An 18,632-nucleotide genomic window follows, 5' to 3' on the forward strand; every position below is an offset into this window, starting at 1 on the left:
TTGAAGGGTGTGTGTGTGTGTGTCTCAGATTAGAAGCAAACTGGCATCAAAGTTTTAGGATATGCCCCTCCCGTTGCAAAAGGAAATGAAGGCAGCCACTGATATTTTTAGGGCAAAGTGCAACAATTATTAATAGGGCAATCAATGGCATTTGCTGTTGCAAGTGGCACTGTGTGGCTCACTAGTATTCCAGCAGGGCCGGCCCTATCATTAGGTGGAGTGAAGTTATCCACCTCAGGCAGCAAATGCTGGGAGGTGGCAGCAAGGCATTAGAAGAGAGAGAGAGAGAGAGAGCTATGTGCTCACTCAGCTAGCCTGCTGCCTTCAGGTGGAGTTGAGGAGGCTGCCCCGTTGCTGGTGTTGAAGAACGGTTCAAACGGGCCAGTTAGCTTTTGTACATGAAATGGGAGGGGAATGCCATCTTGTTTTTTGCCTTGGGCAGCAAAATGTCTTCGTCCATGCCCAGAAGTAGCTCTATATTTGGGGTGAACAGGTCAGCGACCCTCTGCCTCTCCCCCAACCACGTCTGGCAGAGAAATGCACACACACACACACACACACACACACACACACACACTTTAATGCACAGCATGCAGTTGCCAATTGCCATGCAAGGTCTTCTCCTGACTCCCTCTGACAATTTCAGTAGAATATTGAATATCTCCCCTCCCCTCCACCCTATCAGCCCCTGTGAGCACCAGCCACCACTGTTCTATCCATATTCCTCCATGGCCAAATCATTTACTGGGAAGTTCCCATTCTCCCAGGTGGCCCTTTATGGAAAATACCATTGGGGTCTTCATGAAATATCATTGGAGTCTTCTCATTTTCTTGGAAGGAGGCAAAGCGTATCTTTGTGGGGGAGGGGGAATGGAGGAGGAGGAGGAAGAAGAAGAAGATAGAATTTTCCAAACAATCCCAGGCCTGTGTTTCAACATCTTATAAGCCCAAGCCACATTGAAATGGAACAAGAGGTTGGAAAACATGTCAGATGTCATGCCAACCTGTTTATCCCACCATCTCCTAGATAGGCCTGCAGGTTGATACATGCCTGTGCATTTATCAGAGCAGACAAGGTGTTTATCAGCTTAGCCTGGAGACAGAAGGGATTTTAAAGGGCAGAAACTTGGAACAATGAGGGCGATTGAAAGGTCACACAGTGATTTAAAGAAGTCGAACAAAAATTAAAGTAACCCATTACACAAGTTTAAATCCATGCGTAATATGCCTGCTCTTCTGGGCTGGCATCAAGGTTAGAGATGGCTGGGCACATGCCATGGGCCCACTCCCCAGCAGGGGCCCACTGATAAGAGCCCCTGGAGCTGTTCCTCCTCTTGTTCACCTGCCTGAAGGGAGAGCAATAAAAGAGAACGGGGAGCAATAGCAGCTGGTGACAATGGCAGCCATATTGTGGCTGGCTACTTCCTCCACGGGAGCCATTTTGTGCTGCCCCAAGCAGTTTCTCTCATCCCCAAATGGGTCCGTGAGTCCAGAAAGGTTGGGGACCCCTGTTCTAAAAGAATGCTTTTGGGGAAGGAATATTTGGGAATCTTCTCTATCTTGAGCCTTTTGAATGGCAGAGAAGATGGTGTCATTTGTATACTCCAGTCAATGTACAGCAAATGGAAAAGGACCTCTGTGGAGCAAGGGGGGAGTCATAGAATCATAGAATAGTTGAGCTGGAAAGGGCCTCTAAGGCCATCTAGTCCAACCCCCTGCTCAATGCAGGAATCCACCTTAAAGCTTCCCTGACAGATGGTTGTCCAGCTGCCTCTTGAATGCCTCTAGTGTGAGGGATCCCACAATCTCCCTAGGTAACTGGTTCCATTGTTGTACTGCTCTAACAAGATGTTTTTCCTGATGTCCAGCCGGAATCTGGCTTCCTGTAACTTGAGCCCATGATTCCATGTCTGGGATGATCAAGAAGAGATCCTGGTCCTCCTCTGTGTGACAACCTTTAAGTGTTTGAAGAGTGCTATCATGTCTCCCCTCAATCTTCTCTTCTCCAGGCTAAACATGCCCAGTTCTTTCAGTCCCTCCTCATAGGGCTTTGGGTATTAAGATTAGGGAATACAAACAGAGGCACCTTTTACGATCCATTTTTCTGATAAAGGAGACTCTGCCTCCCCTCAAGTCTATGTCCCCTCTGGTGTCTGATCATAGTTATACTCCTGCTTTTAATTGCTTAAAATGTTATCATAGACTCATAGAATTGTAGAGTTGGAAGGGGCCGCTAAGGCCTTTGAGTCCAACCCCCTGCTCAATGCAGGAATCCACCGTAAAGCATTCCTGACAGGTAGCTGTCCAGCTGCATCTTGGGTGCCTCTAGGAATCCTTTTGTTATTCAGGTCAGCTCTTACACCCGCAATTGGATCTCATCAAGGCAGGCTGGAGGTCCTTGAATGCTTTAGCCTAGAGAAGAGGGAAGCTCTGGCCATTGCATTTTAAATATGTTTGAACAGTGTGCCTTTGAAATGAGGCTTCAGATGGACAAACTCTGAAGTTCTGCTTTCTCCTCCCTCATGACAGGGAGACAACTTGGGAGGGGGAGGCATGCCAGGAGAGAAGAAAGTAGGAGTGCAAATGACCATAGGGGAGAAAACAGCGGGGCCTGCTCTTGTGTCTTAAACTGAAGTCCAATGCTTCAGGTGGAGATCTACTGGTAAATCCCTGGGGGATTTGCAGTCAGTCAGAAAGGGTTTTTGCAGTAGCAACAGCAACGTGACTTTTCCCACCTAAATTAGGCTGCTGCAATGATAAAAACTTGGGGATAACTAGGAGTGGACTTGTGTGTGAAAGAACTGTGAGCTCAGTTCAGTTCTAACACTGGGGGATGGGGGGATCCTAGGCTCAGAATGTGCTCAGAAGCACTCTGTCCTTTAATTCTAAGTGCATGCCTTTTGCACCTGGCTCTGGTCTTGGAGTTCTAGCAAAATAACACGCAAAGTCGACCCAACAAGCCGGACATCAGCCCACACCAGCTAAATTAGTAAACTATAGCAAATGAAGCTTTTCATGGTATGGAGATAAACAGAATCACTTGCTGATTCTCGTGCCGCTGTTACAGGGTTAGGGTTAGGGTTTGCATTGGGATTATCTGACGCCACCCCAGGATAGGGAAAGCATGGGGTTTGAGAGGGAGGCGGTGCCAACCCAGCACCATGGAGACCGTACCTTCGTGATGGCGCGCTCACACGTTCGTAAATAAAACAGGTTATTTGTGGAGATGTGTTTCTTCAATGCCGGAGGAGGTTTGCATGCCTGTTCATCTCACATTATTTCTTTGCAAGAGTATTACTTTAGTAAACTCCAAATTCACACCAAGTAGGTGTGTGTGTGTGTGTGTGTGTGTGCGTGAGTGTGTGCATTGTGGAGAACTTTCATTTTGAAACAAAACAAAACCCAGCTTTGCTTCACAGCCCTTGTCTGATTAAATTTGTGTTTGGGATGCATGATTTAAAGTGTGACTCTTGCTATATTTAGATGCTGGCATTTGTTAAAAATGGATTGTCCTGCCACGTCAGCCCTGCCACGTTCATACGGACAAGGAGCTGCTCAAAAATCCACACAAAATTCTGTGCACAAAAGTGGAGCGATCGAGAGAGAAAAAGACTGACAGCATAATTGTGTGTATGCACACTTGGAAGTATGTCTCACTGTCTTCCCGGTAAAATGTGCATAGGATTGCAGCTTTAAAAGGGAGACCGGGGGCGGGGGGGGGAATAGTTTCTGCTTATGCAGAAGCACCAGGGTCAAGCTGCCCGTGACTGGAATTCCAAGCAACTTTTTCCTGTTATAAAACGTAGCTGTACTCGGGGGCCCAATTTGAATTGGGGCCATGCCATGGAGGAGGTGGCGAGTCTAACTTTTCGCCCCATGCCACAAGGGGCCCAGATCCAACATACACACACATGTGCACACATCCTGATGTACTGTTAACCTCAGAGGGGGAAATTTACAGGCTTACGTTCTTAAACTGGTACGTTTTCCCCACCGTGGCTAATAGCAGCTTCGGGGACGGAGATTTGGAGCGGAGCCCCAGTTTAGTGTGTGTGTGTGTGTGTGTGTGTGTGTGTGTGTGTGTGTGTGACAGGACTAGACTCCCTTTCCTGTTCTGTGCCTCCCATACACGTCCCCCATCCCTAACAGCTGCTTTCTGAAATAGATGTTGGGAATTCCTGTATGTCGTATTTTTGTTGTTTATTCGTTCAGTCGTTTCCGACTCTTCGTGACTTGATGGACCAGCCCACGCCAGAGCTTTCTGTCGGCCGTCGCCACCCCCAGCTCCCCCAAGGTCAAGTCTGTCACCTCCAGAATATCATCCCTCCATCTTGCCCTTGGTCGGCCCCTCTTCCTTTTGCCTTCCACTTTCCCTAGCATCAGCCTCTTCTCCAGGGTCTCCTGTCTTCTCATTATGTGGCCAAAGTACTTCAGTTTTGCCTTTACTACCATTCCCTCAAGTGAGCAGTCTGGCTTTATTTCCTGGAGTATGGACTGGTTTGATCTTCTTGCAGTCCACGGCACTCTCAGCATTTTCCTCCAACACCACAGTTCAAAAGCATCTATCTTCCTTCGCTCAGCTTTCCTTATGGTCCAGCTCTCGCAGCCATAGGTTACTACGGGGAATGCCATTGCTTTAACTATGCGGACCTTTGTTATCAGTGCGGTGTCTCTGCTCTTAACTATTTTATCAAGCTTTGTCATTGCTCTCCTCCCAAGAAGTAAACATCTTCTGATTTCCTGGCTGCAGTCAGCGTCTGCAGTAATCTTTGCGCCCAGAAATACAAAGTCTGTCACTGCCTCCACATTTTCTCCCTCTATTTGCCAGTTATCAATCAAGCTGGTTGCCATAATCTTGGTTTTTTTGAGGTTTAACTGCAACCCGGCTTTTGCACTTTCTTCTTTCACCTTTGTCATGTATTACGTTTTTGACTTGGGGTTGAGTCATAAGAGCTGCATTGGAATGGGGGGGGGGGAATGACAGAGTACGCGCTTCCCTTCTTCCAGTCCAAAGAAAGACACAGAGTCTGCTGGTCCAATTAATCATAAATATATTTTCTAGCAACCATCCACCACCGACTACATCAACTACCCAACCACAACATGAACATTACCTACAGAATATATACACAGGGTTTTCAACCTGACCAGCAACATCCCAGGTGCTGCTAATCAGCACACCCTGGCTGATGCAATTAGCTCTCTTCATTTCAGGAGCTTGGTTAACCCTTACCATTCAGGTCTGTAAAATCCTTTTTACTTACAGTGAATACACTGACACCCCTCCATTTTACTGACCTGAATGAACATACACAAAACAGTTTACATATTGTGATTTACCATATTCAGTTTCTCAATTAACTCTTGATGCCTTTTTGCACATAATGGTTTAGTCATCAGATCTGCTACATTATTTTCTGATTCACAGTATTCCAGATCTATCAGTCCATTATTTACAGATTGTCTAACATTACAATATTTTATATCCACATGTTTACTCCTGGCATGCATTCTTTCAGTTTTAGCCATCTGGATACACGTTTGGCTGTCTTCATTTACTTTTATTGGTTTATCAATTGGCACATTTACATCTATCAACAGTTGTTTGAACCACACTATTTCGTTACACAGTTCAGATAGTGCTGCAAATTCTGCCTCAGCAGTAGAAACAGAAATTGCATTTTGTTTCCTTGCTTTCCAGCCAATTATGGAATCAGCAAATGTTACCACAATGCCAGTGGTAGATTTTCTATCACTTCTGTCTCCAGCATAATCACTATCCACGTAACACTCCAGATTTGGTGTTCCTGATGAACTTAATTTTAAGCATTTGTCCTGAGTGCCTTTTAAATACCTCATTATTCTTTTTACAGCTTGCCATGCATTTGTTGTGGGTTTTGCCACCAATCTACTCAAAATGCTTACTGCATTGGATATGTCTGGTCTTGACCATTGTGCCAGGTACAACAGACTTCCAATGATAGATTGATAAAGGTCTGGGTCTTGAAAATATGTTTCACCTATATTCTTTTGAAAATCTACTACCATTGGAGTTTGGACACTTTTGCAATTGTCCATGTTATATTCTTTTAATAATTGCTCAATTTTCTGTTTTTGGTTTAGCAGAAAACTGCCATCTTGTGCCCTTTCAATTTCAACTCCAAGATAGTTTTTAATATTTCCCAAATCTTTCAATTGAAATTCTTTACCAATTTCCTTTTCAAAGTCTTGAATTTGTTCCTTTTTACTTGCCATCAAACAAAGATCATCCACAAAAGCTAACAAAATCATTTGTTTTTCTCCTGTTCCCTTGGTATACACACATGGATCTGCCAAGCTTCTTTTAAAACCTTGAGATTGTAAAACTTCATCTAAACATTGATTCCAATTTCTGGCTGACTGTTTTAGACCATAGATGGCTTTGTTCAATTTATACACCATTCCAGTTTTTCCACTTTCATACCCAGGAGCCTCCATCATGAAAATATTTTCCTTTAGTTCTGCATTTAGGTAAGCAGTTGTGATGTCAAAATGATTGACTTCAAATTTCTTTAATGCTGCCAATTTCAAAGCTAATCTTACGCTCTCTGACCTAACAGTAGGTGCATAGGTCTCATCAAAGTTCAAGTGCTTTCTTTGTGTAAATCCCTGTGGTACGAAACGTGCCTTGTATTTTACTTTACCAGACACTAGAACTTTCTTTTTGTATACCCATCTGCAGCCAACTGCTTTCTGATCTTTAGGCAACTGTGTTGGTGTAAAGACCTTGTATTTTGCCATTGAATGCATTTCCTCATCCATTGCCTCAAACCATTTTTTAGATTCAGCTTTTGGCAATTCCAACACATCCTCTAAACATTGAGGTTCATAACTTACATGACACACTCTCACTTCCCCCACAGTGAATCGCTCTGGAGGTATGCCTTTTGTTGCCCTTTCAGAACGCCTGGGTACAAAGATTTCAGTTTCCCCCTCCTCTCTCTCTACTTTAGGACTTAGAATGTCTGCTTTCTTTTCTGGACTCTTTGCTGATTCTTGTGATGGCTGCAAACTGTGTTCTGTCTCTTCACTATCACTTAGTGGCATGATTATCTCTGTGTTTGCATGTATTCTCTCCCAACCATCCTGTTCTGCAAACTCTGCTGACCTGGAAATTACAACTTTCCCATTGTTAAGTGCAAATCTATATGCCTTAGAACCAGGTTGGTATCCAACAAATCTCAGTTTCCTTGCCTTAGGCTGACCCTTTCTTCTTTGTCCCTTTGGTATATGCACCCATGCGTAACAACCAAATACTCTTAAATGAGACAACACTGGTTTCTTTCCAAACAGCAGATAATATGGAGTGTTGTTCATGACAGAACTCCATAATCTATTCAGTATATAATTCGCTGTTAAGATAGCCTCCCCCCAGAAATGCTTTGACAATCCTGAATCCTGTAACAGTGAGTCCTTCATGGTTTGTAACACACCATTCCTCCGTTCTGCCACACCATTCTCACTGGGGGAGTATGGGTTTGTTTTGCGATGCCAAATGCCTTGCCGCTTCAGCCAACGTTGAAAAACACCTGCAAGAAACTCTCCTCCTCTATCTGTTTGTAACTGAGCCACTTTGTAGGAAAACCTCCTCTCCACCCAAGCAACCCAGCTTTTAAATGTCTCAAACGTTTCATTTTTGGATTTGAGCAAATAGCAGAACCCATACCTTGTAAAATCATCTACTATTACCAGTACATATTTTGCCCCTCCTAGGCTTTGTGGCAGTGGACCAATTAAATCTGCATGCACCAATTCAAATGGTTTTTTCGTTGACCTATTACTCTGTTTACTAACAGGGTAAGCCTTTGATTTTGATACTTTGCACGCAGCACAATCCAAATACTTGCCACACTGTTTTATGTTTAACCCTTCACACATTTCAGGCATTTTGGCCAAAGCTCTGAAATTTGCATGACCTAACCTTCTATGAAGTAAATGTATACAATTATCATGCACTGGTTTGTTATACATTGCAGTATTTACATTATCAGAGATATTTTCTTTAGGTAACATGACATACAGCCTGTCCTTTAACACACCTTTCGCACAGAGAATTCCATTTTTTTCTACTTTGCAATACATTCCTTTAAATAACACAGAATATCCATCCTGTGTAAGAGAGGAAACACTTAAAAGATTGTACTCTAAGCCAGGCACCAGTAATACCCCATCAAATGTTTTGTTCATGCTTGGCACAAACACTTGCCCTTGACCATGAACTGCAGATTTCTTTCCATCTGCCAAACTAACATGGTCTTTAGAAGTTGGATTCAAAGTCACAAAATCTTCTTTTCTGTTGGAGATATGCTGGCTGGATCCAGAGTCTAGGAGCCAGGTTTCCTTTTGCAGCTCATCAACTGCTCTCACCACTGAAACAAACTGCTGACGTTTGCCTCTTGTTAATCGCTGGTTCCTGGGTTTCTCAGCCCCTTCTTGCAGCTGAGCCATACAATTTCTTTTCAGATGCTGTGTTGATCCACATCTGTAGCAACGCTTTACAGCCAGAGCTCTCTCTACTCCTCCGCTGGTCACTGCCTCCTCCATGTCTTTTTTTCCTCGCAAGCTTATTTTTGCACGGGCACATTCCTGTGCTTTATCAGTCCGTTTCTGCTCCTCTTCGAGAAGCCTCCCAGTAAGATAATGCAAAGTAAGCTCTCTTTCTGGCATTGATTCTAAGCTGGCAACAATCATATTCCAGGAATCATCTAGGGAGCTTAGAATAATATATACTTTGTTTGCTTCTGAAAAAGTCATTCCTCTTACCTCCAGTTCTGCAAACAAAGTTCTCATGTTTTGCAAGTGCTGAGATAAACTTTCCCCCAGCTTCAAGCTAGCTTTGTATAGCCTTCGGGTTAAAGCAATCTTGCTGCCTGGAGTGTCACGAACATAAATCTGTTGCAAAACATTCCAGCATTCACTGGATGTTGTTAACCCACGAATGTGGACAAGTTGGCTGTCTTCCAGACCCAAAATTATACATGCTTTAGCTTTTTCATCAGCTCTCAGCTCTCTTGCAGTAGGGTTTACTGGAGGATTACTGACTGCATCCCAGAGACCTTCCCTCCGGAGGTACATTTCCATTTTAATGCACCACGTTAGGTAGTTATGTTCATTTAGTCGGTTCAAAGGAATTCCTCCACTCACCGCAACTGCTGCCTCGGCTTCCATATCTTTTGGTGTTCTCAGGCCTCGTTACAAAACCTTCAACAGCTCAAGAAGATGCCTTAAGCACTGCTCACCAGTGGATCCACTCAAACAGAATCAGAGCTTTCAAGTCAGCTCTGGGCCCATAACCTGACAGAGTACGCGCTTCCCTTCTTCCAGTCCAAAGAAAGACACAGAGTCTGCTGGTCCAATTAATCATAAATATATTTTCTAGCAACCATCCACCACCGACTACATCAACTACCCAACCACAACATGAACATTACCTACAGAATATATACACAGGGTTTTCAACCTGACCAGCAACATCCCAGGTGCTGCTAATCAGCACACCCTGGCTGATGCAATTAGCTCTCTTCATTTCAGGAGCTTGGTTAACCCTTACCATTCAGGTCTGTAAAATCCTTTTTACTTACAGTGAATACACTGACAGGGAAGCAGCTCAGAATCTCATTCTCCTCACCCCTGTAATGAATAGTACGGGGGCAGGCAATATGGCGCTCAGGGATATCTTTCTTCGTGCCTCTCCTGGACACTTTACTCCTCCTATTTTGATTTCTTTCTTTCTTTCTTTCTTTCTTTTAATAATAACATTTCTTACTGGCAGCTGAGATCACTTCAAAGCAAACTGAGGGCCTCCAACTGCTCCCATCTTCTTTTGTATTTTATATTATGGTTTTATACTGTTGTTTTATACTTTGAATGGTTTCAATTTTTGTGAACCGCCCAGAGAGCTCCGGCTATTGGGCGGTATAGAAATGTAATAAATAAATAAATAAATACATTTTCCCATGAGAAACACTTTGGACCACACTTATGGCTCAGAGACATCCTTAGGAAATGAAGATGGCAGGTGGCTACAGGTAGGGTGACCCTATGGAAAGGAGGACTGGGATCCTGTATCTTTAACAGTTGCATAGAAAGGGGAATTTCAGCAGGTGTCATTTGTATATATGGAGAACCTGGGGAAATTCTCTCTTCATCACAATAGTTAAAGTGCAGAAGGTATACGAGAGTGACCAGATTTAAAAGAGGGCAGGGCTCCTGCAGCTTTAAGTGTTGTGATGAAGAGGGAATTTCACCAGGTTCTCCATATATACAAATAGCACCTGAGGAAATTCCCTTTTCAATCCAACTGTTAAAGATACAGGAGCCCAGTCCTCCTTTCCTTAGGGTCACCCTACTACAGGCTGATGCTTTCATTTGCTGTGTACCTAATTTGCAGTGGTACCCAGAACAGTTCCTCTAATTGCCAGATGTGCCCACAGGCCCCAAAATGTTGCCTACTCCTGGACTAATACATCAAACATGCCATTCCTCATATTTTTACATTTTCCTCTTCCAGCTGTTAGAAAAATTGTGGATTACAACCCAATTAAATCAAATAAAAAGGCATCCGGATGCAGTTTCGAAAGGAAAGTTTATTTTCCACCTCAGGTACCAAAGATCTCTTTGTACAAAGGTCCCTCCCCCTTGCCAATGTAGAGGAAAAAGGGCCCGGAACAGAAGTTTACGTTTCATTTTATACAGCGGGGAAACATTGTACATAAATAATTGGTTGCTAGCTCAGATCGTTACAGCTGATCCTCCACGCTGTTTTCTTGACATGCCCAGATGGGGAGAGACCCTGTTGACCTTGGAAAACTCCATTATCACATGATTCCCTTAGTAATGAATCCTGGGACCTCCCTGTCACGTATTCCATTGTCTTTAATTAATCCCTGTCCACCACTCCCTCCCTGGTTCACCACCACCACCTTCACAATGTCCCCTGGGACATTACTGTCCCACCTTGCCTACGTGGCAGAAACCTTCTGGCTTCACCTTCCCTTCCCAAACTCCCACCGGAGCGTGTGGAAAGGAAGGTGAAGAAGAAGTCCCCAGCCCTCAAGATGGCGCCTGACATTCCTTTGGAGACAGCTGTAAGATCCTCCATGACCGATCAGACTATTTGTATATAGTCTTCCTCTTATTTGTATATAGTCTTCCTTCCTCTTATTTCTCTCCCTGGTTTCCCGCTGAGCTGTGGGGAAAGGAAATAAGAGGGGTGTGTGTGTATGCCAGCTGCGCAAGTAAGCGCCTGGCGATTTAACCAGCGGCTAGGGCTTGTCCTTTACCCCTGAGTAAGCGACCTTACCCAAATAGGTAAATGGGACTTTTCTCTCCTACCTGGGAGTAGAGGGTCTATTCTACTCATCTAAATCACTTAGAAATCACCCAAGGATGGCATTTTGGGGAAAGGAAATGAGGAATCTTGGAAGAAGGACGGGAGAGAAGAGATGGGCGAAGGGAGTAATGGGAAATCAGTTATTTTTCCATAACACAGCTTTAGTCCCAGGGTAGAGTACGTGTGGCCCTCCAGATGTTGCTGGACTGCAACCTCCATCAGGCCCATCTAGCATGGACAATGGGGAGGTATGATGGGAGTTGTAGCGCAACAACACCTGCATGTTCATCACACCTGCTATGGTACATCAGCAGGCCTACTCAAGTCCATTTCTCTGCTTGCAGGAGCATAGAATCATAGAACAGTAGAGTGGAAGTACTGTGGCGTCACGTCAGATGTTACTAGGTACTACAAGAGCCCAAGGAACACGAAGCTCCAGGTTTCTGCGGCAGCCACGAGTCCCTTGTAACATTTCATTCCACCCTCAGCCTAAAGTGGCTTGAAATGTTTGTTGCCATGGTAACCTCTTTATCAGTTTATAAAACTGACTCCTAATAATTACTGCTCTGTAGCGGGCAACAAAATTTCCTGCAGATGCCTGACACAAAGCATTTCCTTTAACCATTAATTCTCAGACGGTTATTAATGCGTCCCTCATAATTGTTATGTTCACACACAAACCACTGTCATTGTGTGTGGTTTTTTGTTAAAAAAAAAAAAAAAGAACAAGAACAAGAAAGAATTAAGAGGGCTTTCAATGGACCCATCTTTCAGTGTAAAGTAAATAATTGCTGTCTTGTTCCCCCAGCAATTATTACTTTATTCAGTGACTCACTTTGCCTCATTTTAGGTTTCAAGCAGTATGTAATAACGTCATGCACTTAAAAATTATGATGGAGTTAGAAGTGCATTTGCCATTCATGTAAGTCATTCTTTTAATTAAGCATAAAGTGGGAAAATGCTTGTTAAAAATAAGGTACCGTATTTCTTCGATTCTAAGACGCCATCGATTCTAAGACGCACCCCATTTTTAGAGATGTTTATTTGGGGGAAAAGGGCATCTTAGAATCGAAGAAATACTTCCCTCGATGCCCAGCCAACCTCCTCCCCACCCTCCGTGCTTTCTTCTAATGGTTGTGTCCTTTTCTTTTTTCCCTCTGTGAGAGAAGAAACCGCCATTTGCGCGGGAAGAAGGGGGGGGCATTGAAACAAAGAATAAACAATATTTTCGGGCGGGGAGAGAGAGGAGAAGACGTGATTAAGGAGCTAAAACGCTTAACTCTCCAGTCCTGCTCTTTACTTGTCTGTGCACCAGGGGACGACGACACATGAGTAAGTCCCATGGAAATCGATGGGACTTATGAATAAATTTGACTAACAAAAAACCAGGCGCTTACCCTCCCAGCTCCTCCTCGCTCACATGGCTCGAGGCTGCTGCAGGAGCTTCCTCTTTTCCTCTTACCGTATTGCTTTGATTCTAAGACGCCATCGATTCTAAGACACACTCCATTTTTAGAGCTGTTTATTTAGGGGGAAAAGTGCATCTTAGAATTGAAGAAATACAGTAATTCAATTTTTGCTCTATTCCCCATCAATAAAAATAGGATGACTATATTCATCTGTCTAGATGTTGCCTAATCCATACTCACAAGCTTATAGCTAGGGCCGTGCTCCATTTCAGTTCCAGATCTGGATCCCAGACTGAAGCATCCTGATTCAGATTGGGCCAAAGTGGATCAAGTCGGGTCTGAAGCGCTTCGGATCACTTCGGCACAATCTGGAAATGGCCCTTTACGGCCGCCATTGTATGCAACATTACATAGTGGCTTTTATGGAGGACAGTTGGCTGCTGGGTGTGAACAGATGAGCCAAGTAAGTCCCGACAACTCGCATGGCTTGGTGGTTTCGGGGGGCAGAGACTCATCGGGTTTGGGAGGCAAACACGGGGAGTCCAATGGACTCCCAGTCAGTCTTACCCTCAGCTTCCCCGGGTGGCCATCAAGCACTTGGGAAACTGAAACATCCAACCTGCTTTGGATCTGGATCCAAAGCAAGTGAGACCAAGTCTGAAGCGGGCCGAAGCAGACTGGGGGCCTTTTGGAAGCCCCAAATGGGCCTCCTAAGGGGTTGTGGGGTCCCTGTACAAACTTACTTATAGCCCTGAGCAATTTGGAGCCAGGGTATCTCAAGGGGAGCCTCCTACTACATGTTCTACCTCATGCTTCAAGATCTGGAGAAGAAGCTGAGATATTAGGAACAGAGGAAGTTGCCTAATAACAGGTCAGAATATTTGTCCATCTTGCTCAGAATTGTCTATTCTGTTCAGCAGCAGGTCTTCAGGGTCTCAGGCAGATACCTGATCCTTTTAATTAGATCTGGAACATCCTGCTGGCCGTGGGTGTGTTCTGTCACTGAGATAGGATACCTGTGGTGAGTGTGCCCTTGTCTTGAGATTGGGGGGGGGGCTTTCTTCTGTTCCCCCCTCCTATGATGAGCTCAGACCAGTGTGTCTACGTGTGCCTGTGTTTGCCCTTTTAGTAGTAGCGCTGCTGCTCCTGAAATTCTTTTTCTTAAAAGAAAATCACTGCTTTATGAACAGCTCTGTGTGTGGTTTTAATCAATTTCTGGGTTTGTTATGTTACTTGCTGTTTTCCATATTTGCTATACTCTTGATCTCTATCTATCTATCTATATTATATCATCATTGTAAAACACCTTGAGGGTTATTTAAAAAAAAAGACATAGGTGTGGTATATATTTTTAAATTAAATAAAAATAAATCTCAGCTGGACGGGGAAAACATGTGCACATAGAGGTGGGGCAGTCAGGATTCTCCACCTGGCTGTAGCAGCCGGGTTTCCACAAGTGCAGCCAATCAGCTGTAATGTTGATCAGCTGTTTGGGAGGGGGATGGATTTAACCCTCCCACATCTTCTTTTCCCCTTCCAAACAGGTAATTGACATCATTGCCTCCTTTTCATCAGGGTTACGTGAATGCAGGGAACGCCCATGTTTACGACACAGCAGGGATTATTTCCTTGTGGAGCTCAAAAAAAGAACTCAAAGTTAGGGGGCGGGGACACCTCAAGGGCAGGAAAGTGTTTTGAAGCCAAGCATCAATTAAAGATTAAATATCTGTATTTCTGTTGATCAGCCTTTGAAAGCAGCCTGGCATTTGGTATGCTGCCAAACTTTGTGCAATTAATCGTTCTGCTTCACCTCATGGCAGAAGAGTTGAGATATTTTCTGGTTAGACAAGGCTGGAAGGTCAATTAGAATCTGAGCCATACATGAGCTGTCCTGCCCAGTACTGTTTACTCTGTTAAAGAAACATGTTATGGGATGTGCTCTCATTAGACCCGTGTACAAACTTGTACGCGTTCCAACGAGACCTACACACGTAAGCGGGAATCCTTAGACATTGGCAACAGAGCGTCTGTGGCTAAGTAAGGCGATTCTACCCACACCATTGAAGAGGATAACACCACAATGGCAGATTTATTGAGGTTTAAACAAATTCAAATGCACAAGCTAGATTTGGGGAAATTAGCTGAGCAAGTGGAGGCTTAGAAGTTGTTTCAAGACTGAGAAGGAGACTTTCTGAGACTTAGAGCATACACACACAGCAGGGGAAAGAGTAGAGGGAATCTCTAAATGTACTATGCCTTTCCCTGAGCTGGAGCCCTTTCCTGTAGACATGAACTGGTGAGCATTGCAATTCCTGGTCTCAGGTGAAGAGGAAGGAAGGAGCAGGAGCCGTTCCTCTGGGAGGAGAGACTCAGCAATTTTGGCAGCAGTGTGGCACCTTACCTGAGGGCGGGGGGCGGGGGTAAGGCACCTAGTGGTTTCAGCAGCATGGCCCGATGCCTCTGGGAAGAGGGGCCCTGACTCTCAAAACCTGAGGGTTTTTATACCATTTAGAGAAAAGCAGTGACATCACTGCTCACAAGCACTGGAAGCGATGCTACTTGTGGGCGAAAGGCATAACAAAAGAGGGTATTTTGAGATGATGGCTGTGCTGTACTTGCCAGAAACACCGCTTCAACAAAAGATTACCCTACATGCCAATGACTGTCTTAAGGACAGGTGTCCAGGCTAGAGTTTAACAAGAGGAACACATTAGCATGTGCATATTACTAGTTATCACTAGTTATCACTCCTGCTATTCAGCATTCATATTATTCTCAATTTTACCCCCACTTTGGCTCCTGGGGAATGCATTTGGTCTATTAGAAAATGGACTACTTGAGCTAGCCTTGTGTGATTGCTCTCAGTCCCATTCCTGTGCTTCAAGTTGGAGTCAGTACTGCTCACTCATAAGTAGCTTGACCACTGTGGTACAGGCATTGGTAACCTCAAGATTGGATTCCTGCAACACACTCTATGTGGGGCTGCCCTTGAAGCTGCTCCGGAAGCTGGAGCTAATGCAGAATGCTGCAGCTCGGCTGTTGTCTGGAGCTGCCCCTTTCCAGCATGGAACTCCTCTGCTGAGGGAACTGCACCGGCTACCTATTCACTACCGGGCCAGGTTAAAGGTTCTTGTACTTGTGTACAAAGCCCTAAACAACTTGGGACCAGGATACCTGAGAGAGTGCCTTCTCCCTTACCAACCTGCCCAGTCACTGAGGTCATCCGAGGGCCTGCTCCTGGTGGTTCCACCTAGATCCATCCTCCGATTGGAATCCACCAGGAGAAGAGCCTTCAGCATGGTGGCCCCCCTCCTGTGGAATTCCCTGCCTCTGGAGATCAGACAGGCTCCAAACTTGTACTCCTTTCGGCGCCTCCTGAAAATAACTTTATTCCAAGAAGCCTTTCTTTAATATGCAGCCTTGGATTCCTGTTATTGCTTCTTTTAAATTTTGTTTTAACTGTTTTTATTCTGGTTTTATTTTCATTTTACCTTGTACACCGCTCCGAAATTTTTCAATGGGGAGAGGTATATAAATATTCTAAATAAATAAATAAATAAATAAATAAATAAGAGAGCTACTTTGTAACATACAGGAACCCTGTCCTACTTTTCATACGATCACCCTACCATTGGGAAAGACACCCACCAACGGCCCTCCAAAACAAGCTGTCTGTCTGTCTGGCTTGCTTGCTTGACAGCCAGAGAGCCGGTGAGCCAGGAGGCCATGGCATCTACTGCTTCTCCTCCTCACCACTACCATTGTTTGGGCCAGAGCAAGAGGTAGGTGAGCAAGCAGGTTGCCATGGTGAAGAGAAGGAAGAGCTTTTGTCCATGGGCCTCTGTATGGTGTGGGCTCTTGGCCTGTGCCCAACCATATTTACCCTTGATGCCAGCTCTGAACAGGTCCCCAACCGTGCCAACCCCTGACACCAGCCGTGTTCCCGCTGCCTGAGCCTAACCCTTCAACACGGCTATGGAAAGGACAATGCCTGCAATTCTACAATTGAGCAGAATTGGGGCCTGCACACAGGCCTGCCAGACGAAGCGCATCACCGCCCTGTGTGCCTGCCAGCTTCCTTGTTCCAGCCATCTGTGGGATCCCAGGTCTGGCACAAGATACAGGACTTGGAGACATTGCTCCATCATTGCTTTGTCTCAATTGAATTCCTCGAGGGCAGCTTATAGCATTTCTTTCTTGAGACTCTCTATGCAAATATCTTTGCGGGTGCCATGACAGAACTATGAGCTGCTGCAGCTCAGCAGACAATGAGCTGAGAAAGGAAGTATAAATGTAGGACACAATCCTATGCATGTTCAGGCAGAAAAAAAGTTCTACAACTCCCAGCGTTTCCCAGCCAGCATAACCGCTGCGTGTTGTAGAACCTTTTTTCTGCCTAAACACACATAAGATTTTGCCCTTAATGAATTGAACATTTTAGAACTTTCCGTGCGCATTATTTCGCCCTTGGAGTGGAGCCGCAGCTACCAGCTGGACTCCACTTTCCAGCCAACAGTGACTCACAAAGTGGCTGAAAATCTATCATAAAAATAATCATGAAAAAAAGCAATGAATGAAGAATTTCACATACGAACCTGTAACAAAGGGGAGCCAAGGTTGAAAGATTCAGAAGGCCAGGTATTCGACTAATATGGGTTTGGTTTTTTTTCTTCTTCTTTCCTTTCCTTTTTTTGTGCTAACAGGGAAGAGGAGCTAAAGCTCAGTGCTGCATTCCAGAAAAACGTTCTCAGTTTTGACATCCCCTGGGCCTCAGGCAAGGATGTCCTTATACCTGGAGATGCCAGGCATTATTCTGAAACTTTCTGCATGCAAAGCCAAGGGACTGCCTCTATCTTGGTGCCAGTCTAGACCATGAAACCCTTTTTTAAAAAATGAAGGCTTTGATTGCCCTTCTAAAGCCAGCTGGCTAGGTGGAGCTCCCTCAAGACAGAGTCCCAAAGGGAGGGTGCAGGCAAGAGGAAGGCTTTGCTCTAGACTCTGCCTGTTGAGTTTTATCTTGCACAGGGACCTGCAACAGATCTTCTCCAGATGACTTCAAGGCATGCATGAGATCACATGCACCTTTAGAAGCAGTGTATAGTGGAACACCTGTTTAGCGTACAGAAGATCCTACGTTCAATGCTTTGCATCTCCTGGTAGCACTGGGAAGGACTCCTGTCTGAAACCCTAGAAAGATGTTGAGTCAGAGCAGAAAATAGTGAGCTAGACAAACCAAGGATTTGATGTAATAACCAGATGACACAGGGCTTTAAAGGTCAAAAACATCACTTCAAATTATCCCTGGACACTAGTTGGTAAGCCTATATACGCCAGTTGCTGTGGAACATAGGTGGGAGGGTGCTGTTGCCCCATGTCCTGCTTGTGGGTTCCTGGTCAACAGCTCGTTGGCCACTGCGTGAACTAGATGGGCCCTTGGTCTGATCCATCAGGGCTTTTCTTATGGTCTTATGTTCTTGGTAACCAGTGTAGCTCCTTAAGGGAGTGGTGTCCTAGCAGGCGTGTTGAAACCCTTTCAACCTGGGGGACGAAGTCATTTTCGGAAAAGGTCTTGGAGGTAGCATTCCAGGGCTGGGTGGGACCAAAGGCAAAATGGGGCAGGACTTAAGGCAAAGGGAACAAGGCCAAAATACCAACATATTTTAGCTTATTTATTTATTTATTACATTTCTATACCGCCCCATAGCCAGAGCTCTGTGGGTGGTACATAATAATTAAAGTTCTTACTTCCAGTCACTACTCTTTAGGAGAGGCATTTGAGCCTCTTAGAATGGGACAGGGGGAACCATGCAACAGCTGGAAAACTACCAAATGATCAGTGATTGGAGGAGGTG

At 44.8% G+C, this 18,632-nt stretch overlaps 1 protein-coding gene across 2 annotated transcripts in view; it reads left to right on the plus strand.

Moving 5' to 3' along the window:
* Nucleotides 1–18,632, plus strand: part of LOC134409211 (vascular endothelial growth factor receptor kdr-like) — a 238,648-nt gene that overhangs the window by 118,433 nt on the left and 101,583 nt on the right. The window lies entirely within an intron of this gene.

Source organism: Elgaria multicarinata, chromosome 15, assembly GCF_023053635.1.
Source record: "Elgaria multicarinata webbii isolate HBS135686 ecotype San Diego chromosome 15, rElgMul1.1.pri, whole genome shotgun sequence".
Classification (NCBI taxonomy): domain Eukaryota; kingdom Metazoa; phylum Chordata; class Lepidosauria; order Squamata; family Anguidae; genus Elgaria; species Elgaria multicarinata.